Raw genomic sequence first — 22,674 nt, 5'->3', positions numbered from 1 at the left:
GAGGGCATGACCTGGATGGTGGGGGTCCCTGATGATGAATACTGCTTTCCTGTGGTAGTGCTTCTTGTAGATGTGCTCAGTGGTGAGGAGGACTTTGCCTCGTGTTCCTTCATCATATTGATTGCAAGTGTCAGGTGTCTCAGGACTCCCTCTTCTCCAGCCCTATATCTATTTCACCAATCAACTTCTCAGCTCTTTACTTCATCATCCCTCCCCTTTTAGGTTTCACCTATCACCTTGTGTTTCTCTCTCCCCTTCCCCCAGCTTTAATCCTACTCCTCAGCAATTTTCTCTCCAGTCCTGCCAAAAGGCCTCAGCCCGAAACGCTGACAGTACTCTTTTCCATAGGTGCTGCCTGGCCTACTAAGTGCCTCCAGCATTTTGTGTGTGTTGCTTGAATTTCCAGCATATGCAGATTTTCTCTTGTTTGTGATCGGCATGCTTCACTGCTTACTTAAGCCTATCTCCCCTACTAAGGGCATAGGCCAGCGGCAACAGCTCACCAGTGTTCTAACCTGGGCCAGTCTTTCAAGTTTCTCCAGGTGTAGCCCATCTTCGAAGGTCCTCTCCCATGAATAAGGTCTTTGGAGCTTCAGTTGGTGTCTCTATCATCCTGGGTTTTTACAGGATGGAGTTGCTAGCCCCATGCACAACTCTCCTTCTTTCATAGGCCTTTCAACATCTATGGTCTTGGTCTTCCACAGATGAACTACAGAAGGTATCCTAAACACAAGAAAGTCTGCAGATATATGGTGATTCCCTCCCCCCTTGGGAACATTCATAGTAGAGTTGCATTCTTGAGCAATAATTCAATTAAGTTGGACTGAGATAAAAAAAAACATTTCTTTTCTATACTATTCTACTCATTGAAAGTATTCTTACCAATGCTCAGATTCCACAGAGAATTAGTAGCCTAAAGCTGTGTGAGCTTATTTATGTAAATCAATTTGAGAATAACAGATATGCCTGCTGTACCACTACTTAAGTAGCACACAGGGGAGAAAGGCACATGTTGTGTTTAAGAATGTTCACAACACTTCTTGTGAGATAGGCCCCAGGTGGCTCATTTGAATGCTAGCGAAGCACAGAGGTGCCTCATTCTGTATCTGCAACTAGCTTTCGCGGGAAGGCGTAGATGTGATAAAAACAGGCATTTACAGTGGTAACTGATTGTTAGCAGTGTGTATGTTATGCTGCATTACTCAACATTAAAAACCTTGTTACAAGGGGATTTAAGACTGGTTAATTAATTGGAAGCCAATGTCCTCTGCTTTTCAACTCCTGAAATTTACCTGGAGGCAGTGTTTCAAAGTAATATCTCCCAGCTCAAGAAACGTTTACTTTCATGGTTTTTCTACATACTTCGATAAATGAAAACCATAAGAAATAGGAGCGGAATTAAGCCATTTAGCCCATCCAGTTTCTCCCCCATTCAATCATGATTGATTTATTTTCCCCGTCAAGCCCACTCTCCTTAGGTTAGATGAACTCTGTTGGCTTTGGCCAGATCAACAAATAAGATGAGGCAGATCACAGGGAAGAGATTGCAGACTGTGCATTGCTATGTCAGAACAACAACCTGCCCTAATGTCAGCAAGATAAAAGATTTCGTTGTTGAGCTAAAAAAAATGGGGTTGGGGTTGAGGGTGAACACAACTGGAGCTGCCGTAGAGATGGTTGACAGCCTCAAGTCAAAAGAAATGTATAATGCCAGCAACCTTTCCTGGTCCCTCCATGGGGATGCCATGGCCAATAAAGAACATCACTGTATACACATCCTTAAGTGTCTGAGATTTAGCTTGTCTACCAGGATTCTCTCGAACTTCCACAGATGAACTACAGAAAGTATCCCAAACACAAGAAAGTCTGCAGATATTGGAAGTCCAAAGCAGCACACACAAAATGCTGGAGGAACTCAGTAGGTCAGGCAGCGTCATGAAGAAGGGTCTCGGCCTGAAACATTGACTTTATTCATTTCCATAAGTGCTGCCTGACCTGCTAAGTTCCTCCGGCATTTTGTGCGTGTTGCATAGAAAAAGTATCCTGAAGGGTTGCACCTTAGCCTAAGCCTTCCCTAGTTAATCATGAATCAATCTCTATTAATGAAGATAGTGAGTGAAGGGTGAATCTGAAGACCTTAAGCATCTGACAGCAGTAGCATGACAAGGGTGCAGATTTGATTCCTGTAGCCTGATAAGGCAGTGAATGCAGATTCAGCATTATCCATCGATAGAAGTTGCACAACTACTGTGAGAAACCAACAGTTAAAAGATCAGAAAATGAAAGAGGAAGTAAGATTAATCTTTTTGGTACTGGTTAATCATTAAGTACTGAACTTCTTCGTGATTAATGCAGTCTTTGTGGAAACAAAATCCTTGGAATTTTCTCTCTGAAATTTTGGAGTTTGAGTAGAGATTTGACAGAATTTAAAAAGTTTTAGAAGCATAGATAGGGTAAACAATCTGAATTTTTTTTTGCGGTCAAAATGTTGAATACTACAGTATGTGCATTTAAGGTGAGGGGAGAGAGTTTAAAGGAGATATGCAGGGCAAGATTTTTTTTTTACACAGAGAGTGGGAGACGCCTGGAAGATGTTGCTGGTGGGGAGTGGTGGAAGCTCATACAATAGAATTTTAAAGACTTTCAAATAGGCATGCAACTATATAAGGAATAGGGGATTATGGATGATGTACTGATAGAAGAGAATTAATTTAAATTGGCATCATGTAAATATTTTATTTGTTTATTATTATCACATATACCAATGTACAGTGAATAATTTGGCATGCATACCATCCATACAAATCATTTCATTACAATAGTGCACTGAAGTATAAGATAAAGCAATAATACAATAAAGTCTTGCTGAAGTGTCTCAGCCCAGAACTTTGACTGTCCTCTTTTTCCACCGGTGCTGCCTGGTTTGTTGCGTTCCTCCAGCATTTTGTGTGTGTTGCTTGGATTTCCAGCATCTGCTGACTTTCTCTTGTTTGTGAACACAATGAAGTATTACAGTTACAAAGAAAGACAATAGGTGTAAGGCCATAATGAGGTAGATTGTGTGGAGTCCATTTTACTATACTGGTGCACTGCTCAATATTGTTATGAGAGCAGGATAGAAGCTCCCTTGAGCCAGACAATACATGTATCTTCTGCCTGATAAGAACGGTTGAAGAGAGAATGTTCAGTGTGCGTCGAGTCTTTGATGATACTGGCTGCTTTACCAAGGCAGCAAGCAGCGTAGACAGAGTCCATGGAGAGGAGGCTAGCTCCTGTGATATGCTGAGCTGTGTGTTTTTTTGTAACTTTAAAACATAAAACTAATTGAAAGAAAAATACGGAGCCAAGAGATATTCCATGTCCACTTTGTTTTTCCTTTAGTGAGGTGTGCATTTAGGACGCGGTAGCGTAATGATAAATGCCATTCACGTACTTTTATGTATAACTTGTAATGTATTATGTAAACAATAAAGGATGTTCAATCAAACAATAAATTTACAATATTACTCAAATATTACTGATATATTAAATGCAGAACACTTCTCCCTGCTTAGCACTCCAATTCAATATAAAATATATCTCAACTATATACTGTACACATTATAAAATACAATAAAATAACTATATAGACATCCACAGCAAAGTAAATTTTAAGTTTCAGGCTGAAAGATTTAATTGCTGTGGAGTATTTCTTACTCTTGTGGAATAACACCTTTCCTGACCAGGGAGATCACTGAGCTTGGCAAGCGAGGCTTGTGGCTGTGAAACAATCTCACGTTCTGGGTCCTTCTTCGTGGTAGTGATAGGAGTTGGCTCTGGGACTACAGGAAGTAGTCCTAACAGCTCTGGGTACCTGTCTTCTGAATGTGTTGCATCCTGAACAGCGCATGGCAAGTGACTCTATCTGTTGATCTATCCCAGGTAAAGCTTCAAGCCCACACTTTCACTTTGACTGCGCCTAGATGAACGACATGTAGCTCCATCAACACTTCAGCTCTCAGCTTGGCTGGTACAACAGCTCTCAATCCCCCACATTAGGATGTCCCTGTCAAGGACAAGCTCTTCCCGGCACTGATAAAAATGGGGGAGCTGGAAATTCTGCTGCACATTTCAGCCATTTTGGATGGCCACATAGACCTGAGACAGTGTGGTGTCTTTTCTGGTTTCCTTTTGAATCAGCTCTGCCTTAGGGAGACCTTTGATTTGCATTATGGAGACTACGTCAAGAAAAGTGTCCTCTTTTGTAAATGTTTCAGATATTTCCTTTTCCAAGGATAAATGGGACAATCCATCAGCATTTCCATGATTAATTGTTCTCTTGAGTTTGATCTTGTAATTGTGTCCTCCAGGAAACAGAGCCTATCCCTGCATTCCCCACTGCTGCTGTTAGTGGAACACCCTTTTGACGAAAGAAAATGGACACCAGTCATGATGAAAAGTAATGAGAGTAAACTCTCTCCCATACAAGTACTGGTTGAAACATTTTACACCCCAAATGAGAATCAAGGCCTCTCTGTCAATCTGTGTGTAAATGTTCTGTGCAGCGGTAAGGGAATGTGGTGCAAAGGTTATGGGGCCTTCGCTTCCTCACACATAACATGTGACATGACTGCACATACACCATAAAGTGAGGCATCACAAGCAAGCTTCACTTGGTCGATGTGGATCATAATGTGTGAGTACAGCATCTGATGTCACCATCTCCTTTATCTTTTGGAAATCCACATCACACTGCTTTGTCCGTCGCCATTTCTTCCCAATCTGTAGTAACACATTCAAGGGGTGGAGCGCAGTAGCTAGGTTTGGCAGGAACCTTTTATAGTAATTAACAAATCCTAAAAATGACTGCAACAGTGGCATGTCTTTTGGCCTTGGGACATCCACTGCTGCTTGAATTCTCTCAGCACACTTCCGTAAGTCTTGTGCATCAATGGTGTGACCACAATAAATGATGTTTGGTTTTAAGAATTCATACTTGTGTTCTGCTTTGAGCCCATAACTTTCTAATCTTCTTAACACTGACTTGAGATTTTGGAGATGTTCCTGGTCATCCTTACCAGTAACAATGATGTCATCCAGGTAACATTGAGTGTCTGAACAGCCTTATAGTTTTCTGCCAAAGTGCAGGTCCAGCTGCTGCTCCAGAAATAAGACTGTTATAGTGATAAAGCCTTTTGTGAGTGTTTATAGTGAGAAACAGTTTGGACTCTTCTTCCATCTCCATCTGAAGGTAGGCCTCAGTGAAATCCACTTTGCTGAAGTGTTTTCCTCCAGAAGGGTTTGCACTGATATCCTCTAAGCTGAGCAGAGCGTATTGATCTACTTCCAGTACTGGGTTGATGGTGACATTAAAATCACCACAGATCCTGGCAGAACCATTCTTCTTAGCTACTGGGACCCCTGGCACTGCCCATGGGCTCCACTCAACCTGGCAAAGAATTCCTTCAACCGCCATGCGATCTAGTTCACTGGTTAATTTATCATGGATGGTATAAGGAACCAGACAGACTTTTTAAGACTTTGGTGTGGCATTTTCATTTAACACTATTTTACCCTTGATATATTTCAGTTTTCCAATGCCATCCTTGAACACTGCTGTGGCCTTATCCAGTACCGTTCTTAATTCACTCTCAGTTGACTCTACTGCAGGGAATGTGGCATGCAAATGGTGGATGGATCTCCAATCAAATTGTACTTGTCTCAGCTAATCATGCCCCCACAATGTTGCCCCTCCTGTTTTTACCACAAGCAAGCCCAATTTGGCTTGTTGTTCATTGTATTTCACTGTTACAAATGTCATTCCCATAGGAGTTGTCCAATTCCATTTTAATTAATTTGCTGTTCACTTCTGGTGTAAGCCATATTGCTTATCTCCTGGTAGCTTTCACTTTGTAACTCGCAAGGCTACCTAGCCCTGTGTCACTCTCATCACTATCAGATTTTTCATCCACAGCGTGCACATTAGTGCTCTTTTTGAAACATAATTTGACTTTTTATCTTTTTCTTTATTTATTTTTCTTTCTTTCTTTTTACTTTGGTTATGATTATTATCACCCAGTACTCACTGTTTATGAACTCGAGAATTCATCCGTTTTCTGTTTCTTTTTTAACTCAACCATCTTTCTCTTCCCCTTGCAAAGAAACAAACTTTTTAACTCAAACACCTGGCTACGCTTCTTTAAAACTTAAATGTCTCACTGCCCTTCAACAGGTAGGTAGACATCTCAGGCTCGGTTAAATCTTCCTCAGCAACACTGTTATGTTTTGTAACTCTAAAACATAAAACTGATTGAAAGAAAAACACGGAGCCGGGAGTTATTTTGTATCTATTTCTTTTTTTCTTTAGTGAGGCGCGTACTTATGATGTGGTGACATATATCATTCATGTACTTTTACGTATAACCCATAACGAATTATGTAGACAAGAAAGAATGCTTAATCAAACAAAATATTTGCAATATTGCTCAAATATTACTGATATATAAAAATACACAACACTGCATCCACAACTCCTTGCAGTTTCTTGCAGTTACAGGCAAAGCCATGATGTACTCCAGGTGCTTCAGAGATGAGTGTATGGCCAGGGGGATGGTGCCAGTTTGGCTGATAGGCAAATTGCAGTGGGTCAAAATTACTCTGGGAGGTTGAAGTTAATCTGTGCCATGTCCAGCCTCGAGAAACACATGTATGGAGAAGTAGTTTTGTTGAATCTGGCCTCGTGTTTAGCACAGATATCGTGGGTCAAAAGTCTCGTTTCTGTGCTGTCTGTTCCATGTAACCAGTGGCAGATAGAAATTTGAATTTCAAAAAGAAATTGGATCATATTTGTCGGGAACAATTGGCAGATCTGTGAAGGAATCAAGGGATGTGGGGTTTGCACAGAAATCTGGTGCAGGGGTAAAAACCAGCTATGAATTTAGGAACACTGCCCTACCTTTGATTCTTTTTCATATGTTTGGTGTCCTCATAAGAAATGACTAATAAAGTGTGACTACTTGCTCCACAAAAACCCAGATGTAGCAGCAAAATTAATCCAAAATCAAAGCAGAATAATTGCCCGCTAGCCTGTGACTGCCACGGGGTTGTTATACTTGCATGACATACCCTCAGCTCCAATGAAATTATTGTTCCAAACAGTCAAATCCTTTATTAGCAACTAGCAAGCATACAATCTTGAATCAATAAACTTAAACATACCCAAATGTAAGGTAAGCATTATTCAGTGATATTAAGTAACCAGCAAACATATGACGTCCGCCGGTCCTAAGCTACAAACTGCAACAAAATAAGCATGAGTACACAACTTACTCCCCTTCGCTTTTCCACACCACCATTCATGTGACTAGTTAACATAGAACAGTACAGCACAGGGACAGGCTATTCAGCCTGGAATGTTGTTCCAAACCAGCTAAAAAGCCAGTCAAAAACACCCAAACACAAATCCCTCCTACCTACACCTTGGCGATATCCCTCAGTCCTTCGTATATCCATGTGCCTATCGAGAAGTCTCTTAAAAGCCTTTAATGTACTTGCCTCTACCTGCAAACCAGGCAGCACGTTCCAGCCATCCATGACTCTCTGAGTAAAAACTTTACCCCTCACATCCCCCTTGAACCTACCCCCTCTCACCTTCAATGCATGTCCACTGGTATGTCCAGAGATATTCTCTGTCCACTCTATCTATGCCTCTCAGCATCTTATAAACCTCTATCAGATCTCCCCTAACCCTCTGACACTCCAAAGTAAACAGCCCAAGTTTACCCAGCCTCTCTGATAGCTCATGACTTCTAAACCAGGCAGCATCCTGGTGAACCTCTTCTGCATCCACTCCAAAGCCCCAGCATGCTTCCTATAGAACTGTACGCAATACTCCAAGTGGCCGAAGCACAGTTTTATAAAGTTGCAACGTAACCTCCTGACTTTTGAACTCAATGCCTCGACTAATAAAAGCAAGCATTCCATAAGCCTTCTTAACCACCTCTCGGCACTTTCAAGGAGCTATGAACTTGGATTCCAAGTTCATAGTTGCCATAGTTACCATAATAAATGTGCAACACAGAATACAAGGCAAATAGAGAACAAATACATGGTTCATACACCAGAGGTTGACTAAATGAATCAAATTGCTCACATTCCTGCTGTACTGTTCTATGATACAATGTTTTTCTCCCTTTTATCATGGAAAGATGCAGAAGTCTTTTAAGATATTATTCCTCTTTTTAGGTTAACCAGTCTGAGAATGTTGTGTCAGAGTCCAGCTCTTTTGAAGGAAGGCATTATCATATGAGAGATCTACAGTGAAGTAATCTGGGTTGAAATATGTCTCTTGTTCACAGGATCACAGTTTCCAATCCATCTGAGACAGAAAGGCTGTATATTTTTCTCCTTAATAACTAAAGCTACGGATAAAATGAGTTTCAGGAGTCCACCTTTGTTTCTAAAGGGAAACTGAGAAAAGGAAGCAAAATAATTTGCATTTATATACCTTTCATATCTCAGAACAGCCCAACGATCTTTAAATTCTGCGACTGCTGTGCTGTGCAGTTCACAATTCCAGCTCTCTCTCTCTCTCTCTCTCTCTCTATGACCCTTATTCCTCTTCCTCAATTACCACTGCTCCAGACAGATCAACAATGATTACCAAGCATACATCACCCTCACGTAGACGGCATTAACTGTTCTTGAGTCACCTGGGCAACTTGGTCTCCATACTGTCAAGGACATTCCCTCTAATCTCTCCTCCTCGCTTCCTCTCATCAACTTAAAATATACTTGTTTTCTCACTTCTCCAGCTCTGATGAAAGGTCGCAACCTGAAATGTTAGGTCTGTTTCACTCGCTGGAGATTGCTGCCTAATTTGCTGAGTATTTCCAGCATTTTCTGTGTTTTTTAAATTTATGTCAGAGGAAGAGAGATACTATTATTAATTAGTGGCAGGCTGCTACTTTTTCCCACCCAAGCTCCGATGAACAGCAAATATACATGCAGCAGATCATTTGAACTAAAGTGTTGTTGAGGGAGAAATTCTGATTCTGCATTTGGTCTTAATAAGGTAAGTCGGTTTAACAATAAGTCCCAAAATATGACATTGCACTGAAATGGAATTTCTGCCCAGTACTGGACTCAAGCCTAAAGAATGGATCAGTTTTCAAATTGTTTAATGGGCAAATCACATCAGAATCACGTTTATTATCACTGAAAAGGCGTGTCAAAAGGGCAATGTTATGATAGTCATGGGAGATTTTAACATGCAGGTTGACTGGGAAAATCAGGTTGCTAATGGATCTCAAGAGAGAGTTTGCTGAATCCCTAAGAGACAGCTTTTCAGAGCAGTTTGTCGTTGAGCCTATTAAGGGATCAGCTATACCGGACTGGGTGTTATGTAATGAACTGCAAGTGATTAGGGAGTTTAAGGTAAAAGAACCCTTAGGAACCTCTGAATACAATATGATTGAGTTCAACTTGGAAGCTGATAGGGAGAAAGTAAAGTCTGACATAGCAGTATTTCAGTGGAGTAAGGGAAATTACAGTGGTATGAGAGAGGAGGTGGCCAAAGTAAATTAGAAGGAGCTGCTGGCAGGGATGTCAGCAGAGTAGCAATGGCGTGCGTTTTTGGGAAAAATGGGGAAGGTGCGGGACATGCTTATTCCAAGAGTGAAGAAATACTCAAATGGCAAGATAGTATAACGGTGGCTGACAAGGGAAGTCAAAGCTAATGTAAAAACAAAAGAGAGGGCATACAACAAAGCAAAAATTAGTGGGAAGGTAGAGGATTGGGAAGCTTTTAAAAACCTACAAAGAGCAACTAAAAGAATCATTAGAAGAGAAAAGATGAAATATGAAAGCAAGTTAGCAAATAATATCGAAGTAGATAATAAAAGCTTTTTCAAGTATGTAAATAGTAAAAGAGAGATGAAAGTGGATATAGAACTGCTAGAAAATGAGGCAGGAGAAATAATAATGGGGGACAAGGAAATGGTAGCTGAACTAAATGAGTATCTTGCATTAGTCTTCACTGTGGAAGACACTAGCAGTGTGCCAGATGTTGAGGTGTGTCAAGGAAGTGGATACAGTTACTATTACAAAGGAGAAGGTGCTCAAAAAGTTGAAAGACCTAAAAGTACATAAGTCACCCAGACCAGATGAACTGCACCCTAACGGTTCTGAAAGAGGTAGCATTAGAGATTGTGGCAGCATTAGAAATGATCTTTCAAAAATCATTGGTCTCTGGCATGGTGCCAGACGACTGGAACATTGCAAATGTCACTCCATCCTTTAAGAATGGAGGATGGCAGCGGAAAGGAAATTGTAGACCAGTTAGCCTGACCTCAGTGGTTGGGAAGATGTTAGAGTCAATTGTTAAGGATGTAGTGATGGAGTAGTTGGTGACACAAGACAAGATAGGACAAAGTCAGAACGGTTTCCTGAAGGGAAAATCCTGCCTAATGAACCTGTTGGAATTCTTTGAGGAGATTACAAGTAGGAGAGATAAAGGGGATGCAGTGAACGTTGTGTATTTGGACTTCCAGAAGGCCTTTGACAAGGTGTCACACACGAGGTTGCTTACCAAGTTAAGAGGCTGTGGTATTACAGGTAAGTTACTAAAATGGTTAGAGCATTGACTGATTCGAAGAAGGCAGTGAGTGGGAATAAAAGGATCCTTGTCTGGTTGGCAGACAGTGACTGGTGGTGTTCCGCAGGGGTCGGTGTTGGGACCACTTCTTTTTATGCTGCATATAAATGATTTAGATGATGAAATAGATGGGTTTGTTGCCATGTTTGCAGATGATACGAAGATTGGTGGAGGGGCAGGTAGTGTTGAGGAAACAGGTAGGATGCAGAAGGACTTAGAATAGGCAAGGAAGTGGCAAATGAAATATAATGTTGGAAAATGCATGGTCATGCACTTTGGTAGTAGAAAGAAACGTGCAGACTATTTTCTAAATGGGGAGAAAATCCAGGAATCTGAGATGCAGAGGGACTTGTGAGTCCTTGTGCTGAACACCCTAAAGGTTATCTTGAAAGTAGAGTTGGTGGTGAGGAAGCAAATGCAATGTTAGCATTCATTTCAAGAGGTCTAGAATACAAGAGCAGAGATGTGATGAGGCTTTATAAGTCACTGGTGAGGTCTTATCTTGAGTATTGTGTATAGTTTTGGGCTCCTCATCTTAGAAGAGATGCGCTGGCATTGGACAGGGTCCAGGGATGAAAGGGTTATCATACGAGAAACGTTTGATGGCTCTGGGACTGCACTCGCTGGAATTCAGAAGGATGAGAGTGGATCTCATTGAAACCTTTTGAATATTGAAAGGCCCAGACAGAGTAAATGTGGAAAGGATGTTTCCCATGGTGGGAGGGTCAAAGACAAGAGGGCACAGCCTCAGGATACAGGGGCGTCCTTTCAAAACAGAGATGCAGAGAAATTTCTTTAACCAGAGGGTAGTGAATTTGTGGAATTTATTGCCAAGTGAAGCTGTGGAGGCCAGGGTGTATTTAAGGCAGAGATTGATAGGGTCTTGATTGGACATTGTATCAGAGGTTACAGGGAGTAGGTTGAGAAATAAGGTTGAGAAGGAGAAAAAAAGGATCAGCCATGATTGAATGGTGGAGCAGACTCGATGGGCCAAATGGCCTAATTTGTCTCCCATGTCTTATGGTCTTATAGTCTAATTACACTGAATTCAATGCTGGCTAGGAACTCCTGCAACACTGCTGGTGACAAACTGTACCGATCTCTGCCATTTCTTTGGGTTCATCAGATGCGTGGAGAAGGGGGGCTTGCTACCTAGGCAACAACTTTCTCTCCATATCGTACTGCCCAGGCTTGCGTATCTAAGCAGCTAGGACGCAATATCCATCATTGACTCTGACTGATAGAGGCCTCACTCACAGAACAATACATTTAAAAAATTACTATAAGATACGATAAGAAATATATAAAAATAAATAAAGTTCTGAAGGAGAGAAAACTAGTGAGGAAGTGTTCATGGGTTCGTGAATCGAATAGCAGAGGATAAGAAGCTATATCTAAAGCATTTAGTGTGTGTCCTCAAGCTTTCGTACCTCCTGACCATAGCAATGAGAAGAAGGCATTTCATGGATGTGGAGGGTCCTTAATGATGGGTGCCACCTTTTGCAGATGTCCTCGATGGCGGGGAGGCTAGAGCCTACCATGGAGATGGCTGAGTCTGCAACCCTTGGCAGTTTTATTGATCCCATGCACTTGGACCTCTACACGAGGCAGTGATGCAACCGTTCAGAGTGCTCTCCAAGATACATACGTAGAAATTTGTGACTGGTGACATACCATATCTCAAGCTCCTAATGAAGTATAGCCTCTGACATGCCTTCTTCATGATTGCATCAATATATTGGATGTGCATATAATTCAGGTTAACCGGCAGAGGTTACCCAACTGATAAATTGCAGTGAAATAGTAGCCTTTATTTAGACAATTGGACTGGCTACGTCCTGGTTCTTGTATAGAAAATATGCCCCATCATCAATTGTACACTCAATGAGACACTATTCACTTAACTCCGATTTATGCCCTTTACTGGAGCCCAGGGGTACAAACTATAGTTTAGTGGAGTAGTCTTAATACATTGTGTTATTTTGTTGCTTTTCCTCATTATTTAAGTGGATAATCTGATGAGATCTGGAGACTTGATAAGGCAGTTTCAGAACTCATTGCATCCTGCTCGGTCTCCTTTCGAAGTCTGCACCATGTTTTCAGCGAGCACAGTGCCTTGACCAACATCTAGCTGTGAATGTACCCGTTCAACAGGTGCCGCAGAGCTATTGAACATGCAACCGTTCTTCATGAGGCAGTACTGGGTCTGTGAAAATGCCAGCAGCTGCCACACCAGAGTCACTGCCCTCTGCGCAATAATGGTGATGCTGCCCTAAGTGAGGACACATTTCAGCAGTGCTACCATGCTAATGATGTAATCATAAAAATCAAACAATACAAGCAGCAGAAACTCTAACATTCAGATCTGAAATTTAAAACTGAGGTATCCCCACAACATGCTGGAGGAACACAGCAGGCCAGGCAGCATCTATGGAAAAGAGTAAACAGTCAACATTTCGGGACGAGATCCTCCTTCAGGACAGTTTGTTTACACCTTTCCATAGATGCTGCCTGACCTGCTGAGTTCCTCCAGCATCTCGATGTGTGTTGCTTTGGATTTCCAGCATCTGCAGGTTTTCTGATGGTTTTAAAACCAAGAGTCTTTTCCCCTTTCAAAACCTTACATGTGAGCTTCGATGCCATAACGTCATAACAGGACAGTCATCCCACTGCCTCTACGCTGGCCATTAAATCTCTACTGTATGTATACTAATCCCATTTCTCAGCATTCAGCCCCGACCCTTTCAAATATTTATCTATGCACTGTCTCTATATTTTATGAGAGTACATACCTCCACCATGTTCCTCAGGCAGTGCATCCCCAATTGAAACTACCATCTAGCTGATATAATTCTTGCAGCCTGCTCCCCACACATCCATGATGTGTTGGTTGTTAATGCAAATGATGCATTTTACTGCATGTTTCAATGTACATGTGATAAATAAATCTGAATCTGTATCGGTACCTGAATCCTCAGTTCCCCTCTAAATCTCCTGCCCCTTACCTTAAACCTCAACCCACGGATCATAAATATTTCTACCAATGAGAATTCACAAGGACTTGCAACCAATACTGTACTGACTCCAGAGTATTTTATGAAGTTGTCTAATATCATTTACATTTTCTTGCCAGTCTATGTCTGATGAAGTATATCATCCCTATATTGCCATCTTTATTTGCACTTCGTGGATACTACACATGAGATTTCAAGTGAGATTAATTCCAATGATTGGCTATAGCACAGACTGACTGCAGAATTTATGCTTCAGTGCTCAAGTCAAAATCTAGCCTAAAGCACAGATGGTGGCTCGCTCTTCACTCGTGTTTCAGCCTACATGAAACAAGAATTTTGAACTTCACTTCGGGCCATTTGAAGTACATTAGTGCAGAAATTTTGCGACAGTTGTTCAGGGCTTTGGCGAGATACCTGGAGTATGGTGTACTGATTTATTTTCTGTACACAGTGATAGATATATTTTCCATTGTGTTTCAGTCAGGGAAGTTCAGGTTCATGAGCCTGATCCCAAAGATTGTTCCATGAGGAGAGGTAGAGGAAGCGAAGGATAAGGAGTTGGATACAATGTCTGGGCTGACTAGGATGTATTCCAGATTGGCAAGAGGCAAGGGAAGAGGTTATTGGGAATCTGACAGAAATTTCCAATCTTCCCTGGCCAAAGGTGACATATCATGGGACAGCAAATGTGATATCTTTTTTAAAGATGGGATGAACCCGCAGGAGTAAACCAGATAAATATAGACTGGTGATTCGAACATCAGGGATAGGGCAGGTATTATGGAAAATTCTGAAGGGTAGGATTAACCTGCATGTGGAGAGGCAAGGATCTATCAAGGATTGAAAACGCAGCTTTGTTAAGAGCAGATCCTACCTGACCTATTTAACTTTCTTGAAGAGGTAACAAAGTGCGTTTGATGAGAGCCACATAGTTCATGTGGTCTCCATGTAAGAGCTCTGAGAAGATCCAAAAGGTTAGCACCCACACCATTTGGGACAATTGTCTAATTAAATCTAAAACTGGATTGCTGATAAGGGCCAGACAATGATGGTCAGGGATTGGTTATCTGACAGAAGTATATGACCATTAGTGTACCACAGGGACACAGGGACCCATGTTGTGGCCTTGATATATAACTCAAAACTCTTAAAGGGAATATCAGAAGCATGATTAGCAAGTTCATAGATGGCAAGAAGAACTGATAGTATTATTTATAATGAAGCACTTAATATTTGATCTCTCAGCATCCATTATTAAGGACCTCCAGCACCCAGGGCATGCCCTTTTCTCACTGTTACCATCAGGTAGGAGGTACAGAAGCCTGAAGGCACACACTCAGCGATTAAGGAACAGCTTTTTCCCCTCTGCCATCCGATTCCTAAATGGACATTGAATCTTTGGACACTACCTCACTTTTTTTTAATATACAGCATTTCAGTTTTTGCACATTTTTTAATCTATTCAATATATGTAATTGATTTACTGGTTTATTTATTATTATTATTATTATCTTTTTCTCTCTGCTAGATTATGTATTGCATTGAACTGCTGCTGCTAAGTTAACAAATTTCACATCACATACCAGTGATAATAAACCTGATTCTGATTCTGATTATACTTGCAAGTCAGCAAGAAGAGCAGAGCAATGTCTGATGGAATTTAATCTTAAACACTGTGAGGTGTTACATTTTGAGAGGATTTATGGGGGTAGATGGGTGGCGGGGTGGAGATACATCTCTCCAAAGAACGTGTAGGGTGCTCCTTCCCTCTGCTAGTCTGCAGGTCACCCTTGGGCAATGTGTAGCACCTGCCTAGCCCCCCCCCTCCCTATTAGGGTCACATGAAGCCATGGAAGCAGGTGATGGATAGTTGTATGAGCAACTGGTGCAAATGACAAGGCCTGGTTATGCGACCACAGACAATCTCTGAAGGGTACTGATAATGATTGGGGTCACCCTTACTTTAAAGGCACTGCCCAGAAGAAAGCAACGGGTAACCACTCCTTTAGAAAAATCTGCCAAGAACAATTATGGTCATGGAAAGATTATGTTTGCCTACATCATAAAGACAGAACATGTAACAAACAAATGAACAAATAAGATTGGGATATACGCAAGGAATGGCAGGACTCTAGGAAGCATTGAGTAATTGATGAACTTTGGCAACAAGCTAGGATATTATGGTAAAGCTATATAAACCATCTGTTAGGTCGCAGCTGGAGTATTGTGTCTACTGTTAGTCATCGTGGTCTAGGGTGTGAATGCACTGGAATAAGGTGTGGAAGGGAGTGTTACCTCAGTATGAAAAGATATTGGATAAACTAGATTTGCTTTGAAGTGGAGAAGGCTGAAACTCCTTGGAGAATAGAAGAATGAGGGGAGACCTCATAGAAACATTTCGAATGTTAAAAGGCATGGACAGAGTGGATGTGGCAAAGTTGTTTCGCATGATGGGGGAGTCTAGTACAAGAGGGCATGACTTAAGTATTGAAGGGCGCCCTTTCAGAACAGAAGTGCGAAGAAATTTTTTTTAGTCAGAGGGTGGTGAATCTATGCAATTTGTTGCCACGGGCAGCAGTGGAGGCCAAGTCATTGGGTGTATTTAAGGCAGAGATTGATAGGTATCTGAGTAGCCAGGGAATCAAAGGTTATGGTGAGAAGGCAGGGGAGTGGGACTAAATAGGAGAAAATGGATCAGCTCATGATAAAATGGCGGAGCAGACTCGATGGGCCGAATGGCCTACTTCTGGTCCTTTGTCTTATGGTCTTATGGTCTTATGGAAAGATTACTTGACTGAGGTGTTCAGAATTGTGAGGGGCATAGATAAGGCAAATCATGAGAACCTTTCCCTCTTAGCAGAAGAGAAATCTCTGAGCTGGGGACAGCCTTGCAAGAAAGGACCAGGTGAGAGCTGCTTTCATTACATCCGACAAGAGGTGTTGACAGAGACCAGGAAGTGTCTGCTGGATACATTGAGAAGATGTTGTCAGTCCCCAGAAAGGGCTCATACTCACCGTGCTGTTCGAAGAGCAGCCATGAGCCCTGCATCTTGGCGCTGACTGGTCACAACACCTACCCCGCCAGCTCAACGCTGGAAAGCCTTTCTACACACAGGAGAAGCACTGGGTTTCTGACACAGTGACTAGGCAAGGAGGCTGCACACAGCTCCCAGCTGCAACGAGGGCTGACACATTCACCTGTCTCCCTCGCACCAGTGCGAAGCTTGAGTGAGCATCATTCTTGTAAGAATGTGGGGCACATACCTGTCTGGGCTTGCACCAGAGGAACAACCATGCTATAATGAAGCCAGGTACAGGGTTAATGGCAGGATTCTTATAAGTGTGGAGGAACAGTGGGATCTTGTGGGCCATGTCCATAGATCCCTCAAAGTTGCTGCGCAAGTTGATAGGTTGGCTAACAAGTCATATAGTGAGTTGGCTTTCATAAGTCATAGCTTAAAGTCAAGAGCCATGAGGTGCGGTTGCAGCTCTATAAAACTCTGGAGTACTGTGTTCAGATCTAGTCCTCTCATTCTTCTGAGGAGAAGATGGCGGCGCGACGCAGCTTGCACGGCCACTCCGGTGAATGATATCTGTTATCTGTCAAGTAGGGTGCTGTGCACAATCCTGATTTGATGGAGACAGACGTGAGAGCATGGAGGAACGTCTGGTGAAACTTCTGAAATGCCTGCTTCACTGCTGCTGCTACTGTGTGGTCCAGAATCTCCGGAGGGGAAGGCCCCGAGTCCTTAGCTTTGCTTGTTGCTCGGCAGCCGGGGTGGGTCGAAGCCCTCGGCAGAGATGGTGCTCGGTGCTCAGTGTCGGAGGGCTGGTCTGAGGCTCGAAGTTCTCGGACGGACTCAGAGTCGGCTGTGGTTGAGTGCTTCCAATGCATCGGCAAGCTTGCGGCGCTTGGAGGTTCATGGCAGAGAGAGTTTCTCCCTTCTGCCTACTGCGTGAGATAATGGGGCTATTAGAGCTTTGAGACTTTTATTTACCGTGCTCACGGTCTACTCTTTATCAAATTACGGTATTGCTTTGCACTGTTGTAACTATATGTTATAATTATCTGGTTTTGTCAGTTAGTCTTGGTTTGTCCTGTGTTCTTGTGATATCATTTTGGAGGAACGTTGTATCATTTTTTAATGCATGCATTTCTAAATGACAATTAACGAGGACTGAGTGTCCTCATAATCTAATCTAATCTAATCTAATCTAATCATTATAGCGTGCAAAGGGGATTTACCAAAATGTTACCTGGATTAGAGAGCATATCGTATGCGGAGAGGGTGAGCAACTTAGGGCTTTTTTCTTTGGAGTGAAGGAGAATGAGAGGTGACTTGATAGAGGTATATAAATTGATAAGAGACATAGATAGTGTGGACAGCAAGTATTTTTACCCTCAAGACAGCAATGGCTAATATGAGAGACTGTGATTTTAAGGTGATTGGAGGAAAGCACAGGGAGATGTCAGAGGTTGGATTTTCGCACAGAGAGCAGTAAATGTGCTGTCAGGGTGATGACAGAGATGATTTAGGAAACTCTCAGATAAGCACATGGATGAAAGAAAACTGAAGGGCTCTATGAGAAGGAAGCATTAGATTGATCTTGGAGTAGGTTAAAAGGTTGTCACATTGTAGGCCGAAGGGTCTGTACTATGCTGAAGTATTATATATTCTAAGGAATCAGTGTTTTGCAGCATACTGCAGTGTAGAGTAGGGTATCAGTGTAACTTGGGAGCTGAGGAGATAGGAGATTGGGCTGGATAGTGCAGGAGATAGTGGATCAATCACAATTCTATCTTACAGCAGAGCAAACTTGAGATACTGATGGGTTTATTCTTGCATCTGCTTCTTTAAAATTAGAGTCATGGAGTTAGACAGCATAGGGCATGCCCTTCTGCCCGACTCACCCATGCTGACCAAGGTGCCTATCTGAGCCAGTCCCATTTGCTTGCATTCGGCCCATACCCTGCTAAACCTCTTCTATCGAGTTACTGTACTTGTCCAAATATCTATCAAACATTCTAATTGTACAGCCCTGTAGAGCTTCCTCAGGCAGTTCATTCTAAATACCCACCATGATCTGTGTGAAGATGTTTGCCCTCCAGCACCTTTTCCCCTCTTGCCCTCTCACTTTAAAACTATGCCCTCGAGTTTCAGCGTATCGACCCTGGGAAAAAGACTGTGACCACCCAGCTTATCTATGCCCCTCCTGATCTGACGTACCCCTATAAAAACATGAGACGACGCCCTGTGTGGAGTGACCTAAGTGGTATGTAAGCCTTCACGACATGGTTTTTGCTTGCATACTTGGCTGTCAATGGCCTTTTAGAGCGCCCCCCCACCACCACCACTCACCCAACCCCCACCCTCTTTCCAACATAGTGTTGGAATCAGCGCGAGATGGTTGTTAATTATAACCCAGTCACCGGTAACTTGGTAGCAATTTCACGGCTGTTGTCGAAAGAATGAATATGCTGATCACCTTCCGTGTTATAAATACTGCAAAGGCTGGAATTCATTACAGATCGAAGTCGGACCTAAGCACGTAACACAAGGCAGCCAAATGGGGAAAATGTGATGACTGAATAGATTTTCATCATTGACTCCAGCAATTATGAAGAAAGTAAATGATGAACCAAAAGTAATTATGTAGTGATTCCACAACAATTTTCTAGAGCGTGAATAGTCAAAACTGGGTAATTAAATCGTAATGCAGCAGTAGTTTAATAGTAATTGTGAAGGAACCCAATAGTACAGGGTAATTATGTGGAGATTTTATAGTGTTTTCATACACTGCAAATACTATGCAACAATCATGGCAATTAAACTAATACCCCGGGGAAAGCTCAGAAAAATCCTATTTGTGATCCTTCCAGTGCAATCTACCAGGCCCACAGCGTAGAGAAAATAAAGTTTAAACTTACCTCTGTGCGATAGCTTCTTTTTTTAATTCACAAATAACTCTCATGTGCCTTGGAATGATTGTGCCCATTAGACTACTTCCACAATCAATTTTGAAGGGAAGGGTAATGCAGGAAGACTAGCAGCTCGGGAGGTGATATATTGGTGCAATAAAATTTTATTTCGGCTTCGCACGTGGTTCAAAGTGTCCCCAGTCCCGTGTAATGGTATTAGTCGGCGCTGTCCCGCCAGACAGGACAGTTGCTTGCGGCCGATGGAATTGAATTTATTACGTGCATTTCTTGTTGCCCCAATTACAGGAAGGATGTTGAGGCTTTGGAAAGGCATGTCCCTTTAGAACAGGGTCCCCATCCTTTTTTTGCATCACGGACTGGTTTAATATTGACGAAATTCTTGCGGGGGTGGGGGTGTGTGTTGAAGTAGGGTTAAACTCACCTCAACATGTCTTTTACAGACAGTTCAACAGTGCATGACAGGGAATGAGGAAAGGTGCAGTTGACTCATATCGCTTCCTCGCGGCCCAGTAGCACATGCTTTGCGGCCCAGTGGTTGGGGACCGCTGCTTTAGAACAGATATGAGTAGGAATTTGTTCAGCTAGAGGCTGGTAAATCTGTGAAATTCGTTGACCAAGATCACTATGGAGGCAAAATCATTGGGCGTATTTAAAGCAGAGGAAGATAGGTTCTTGATTTGTAAGGACATTGAAGGTTATGGGAGAAGGCAGGAGAATGGGTTTGAGACGGATAATAAATCAGCAGGGCAGACTCGATAGATGAAAGAAGTGGTTTGCCACGATGCTGCATGGATTAGAGGTAGAGGTTATAAGCAAAGGCTGGCTTGTCCTGGAGTTGGATGATTCTGAGTGTGTCAGTGTGTGGAGGGAAGAGGCATTTATGCTGATGTTTTTTTCATTGTTATTTTCTGTTTTGTTGTGTTCTGTGTTGTTCTGCCCTGTGTTGTGGGCTTACTATGTTGGCCCCGGAATGTGTGCCGACACTTGGGGGCTGCTCCAAAAACATCCCGGGGGTTGTGTTGGTTATTAATGCAAATGACACAAGCCACTGTATGTTTCAATGTACATTTGATGAATAAACATGAATCTGAAAAAACTCTGGTCTAACTTGGGTTGTTTTCTCTGTAGCATCAGAGGCTGCTGGGAGACTTGATAGAAGTTTATAAAATTATGACAGGCAAAAATATGAGCAGCAGGTCTTGGATATGGCAGGCCGACGATCTCTGTAGAGAATTGCTAATGGCTGGGGTCACCTGTCTTGTAAAGATACTGCCCAGAAGAAGGCAAAGGCATACCACTTTTGTAGAAAAAATTGCCAAGAACAGTCATGGTTGTGGAAGCCCATGATAGCTCATGTCATACGTAATGTCACTTAATGATGATGATAGTGATAGACAGGGTAGACCGTCCGCGTTTATATATATATATATATTGCGATATTGATAGAGGGATAAATACAAACCAGGACTGGGGAAGAGGAGCATGGTACCTGTCTCAGGTGGGGATGAGGAGCATGGTACCTGTCTCAGGATTGGGGATGACGAGCATGGTACCTGTCTCAAGACTAGTGATGAGGAGCATGGTACCTGTCTCAGGATTGGGGATGAGGAGCATGGTACCTGTCTCAGGACTGGTGATGAGGAGCATGGTACCTGTCTCAGGACTGGGGGTGAGGAGCATTGTACCTGTCTCAGGATTAGGGATGAGGAGCATGGTACCTGTCTCAGGACTGGGGATGAGGAGCATGGTACCTGTCTCAGGACTGGGGGTGAGGAGCATTGTACCTGTCTCAGGATTAGGGATGAGGAGCATGGTACCTGTCTCAGGACTGGGGATGAGGAGCATGGTACCTGTATCAGGATGGGGATGAGGAGCATGGTACCTGTCTCAGGGTTGGGGATGAGGAGCATGGTACCTGTCTCAGGATGGGGATGAGGAGCATGGTACCTGTCTCAGGCTGGGGATGAGGAGCATGGTACCTGTCCCAGGATGGGGATGAGGAGCATGGTACCTGTCTCAGGACTGGGGATGAGGAACATGGTACATCTCTCAGGATGGGGATGAAGAGCATGGTACCGGTCTCAGGATTGGGTATGAGGATCATGGTACCTGTCTCAGGATTGGGGATGAGGAGCATGGTACCTGTCAAAAGACTGGTGAAGAGGAGCATGGTACCTGTCTCAGGACTGGCGATGAAGAGCATTGTACCTGTCTCAGGATTAGGGATGAGGAGCATGGTACCTGTCTCAGGACTGGGGATGAGGAGCATGGTACGTCTCTCAGGATGGGGATGAGGAGCATGGTTCCTGTCTCAGGATGGGGATGAGGAGCATGGTACCTGTCTCAGGATTATGGATGAGGAGCATGGTACCTGTCTCAGGACTGGGAATGAGGAGCATGGTACGTCTCTCAGGATGGGGATGAGGAGCATGGTACCTGTCTCAGGATGGGGATGAGGATCATGGTACCTGTCCCAGGATGGGGATGAGGAGCATGGTACCTGTCTCAGGGTGGGTATGAGGAGCATGGTACCTGTCTCAGGATGGGGATGAGGAGCATGGTACCTGTCTCAGGATGGGGATGAGGATCATGGTACCTGTCTCAAGACTGGGGATGAGGAGCATGGTACCTGTCTCAGGATTCGGATGAGGAGCATGGTACCTGTCTCAGGATGGGGATGAGGATCATGGTACCTGTCTCAAGACAGGGGATGAGGAACATGGTACCTGTCTCAGGACTGGGGATCAGGAGCATGGTACCTGTCTCAGGATTGTGTTGGATCAGTGTCTTTCTTTTACCCGTCACTCCGCTGGCATTTAGTGCAGCAATGAAGATTCTCCATCTCTGGCAGTATTCACAGCTTCCTTCATCGTGCCAGTAGCTTGCTTCTCAGTTTTCACTACTGTCAGTCATGCAAGTCCCAGGTGGAGACTCAGGAATACCACTGCACTCAGATGTAGGATGCTTCATTGCTGTTTCCATAACAACATTGTATGAGCTTCCCTGAGCTGAACCCCTCAACCTGGAGGACTGGTGGGCCTCTCTTAGTCTGACCTCTACACTTTGACGTGTTTGGCATTTGGCCC

This window comes from Mobula hypostoma, chromosome 5 (genome assembly GCF_963921235.1).
Source record: "Mobula hypostoma chromosome 5, sMobHyp1.1, whole genome shotgun sequence".
Taxonomy (NCBI): domain Eukaryota; kingdom Metazoa; phylum Chordata; class Chondrichthyes; order Myliobatiformes; family Myliobatidae; genus Mobula; species Mobula hypostoma.
The sequence above is the reverse complement of the archived record's forward strand: the minus strand, read 5'-3'. Positions refer to the sequence as shown.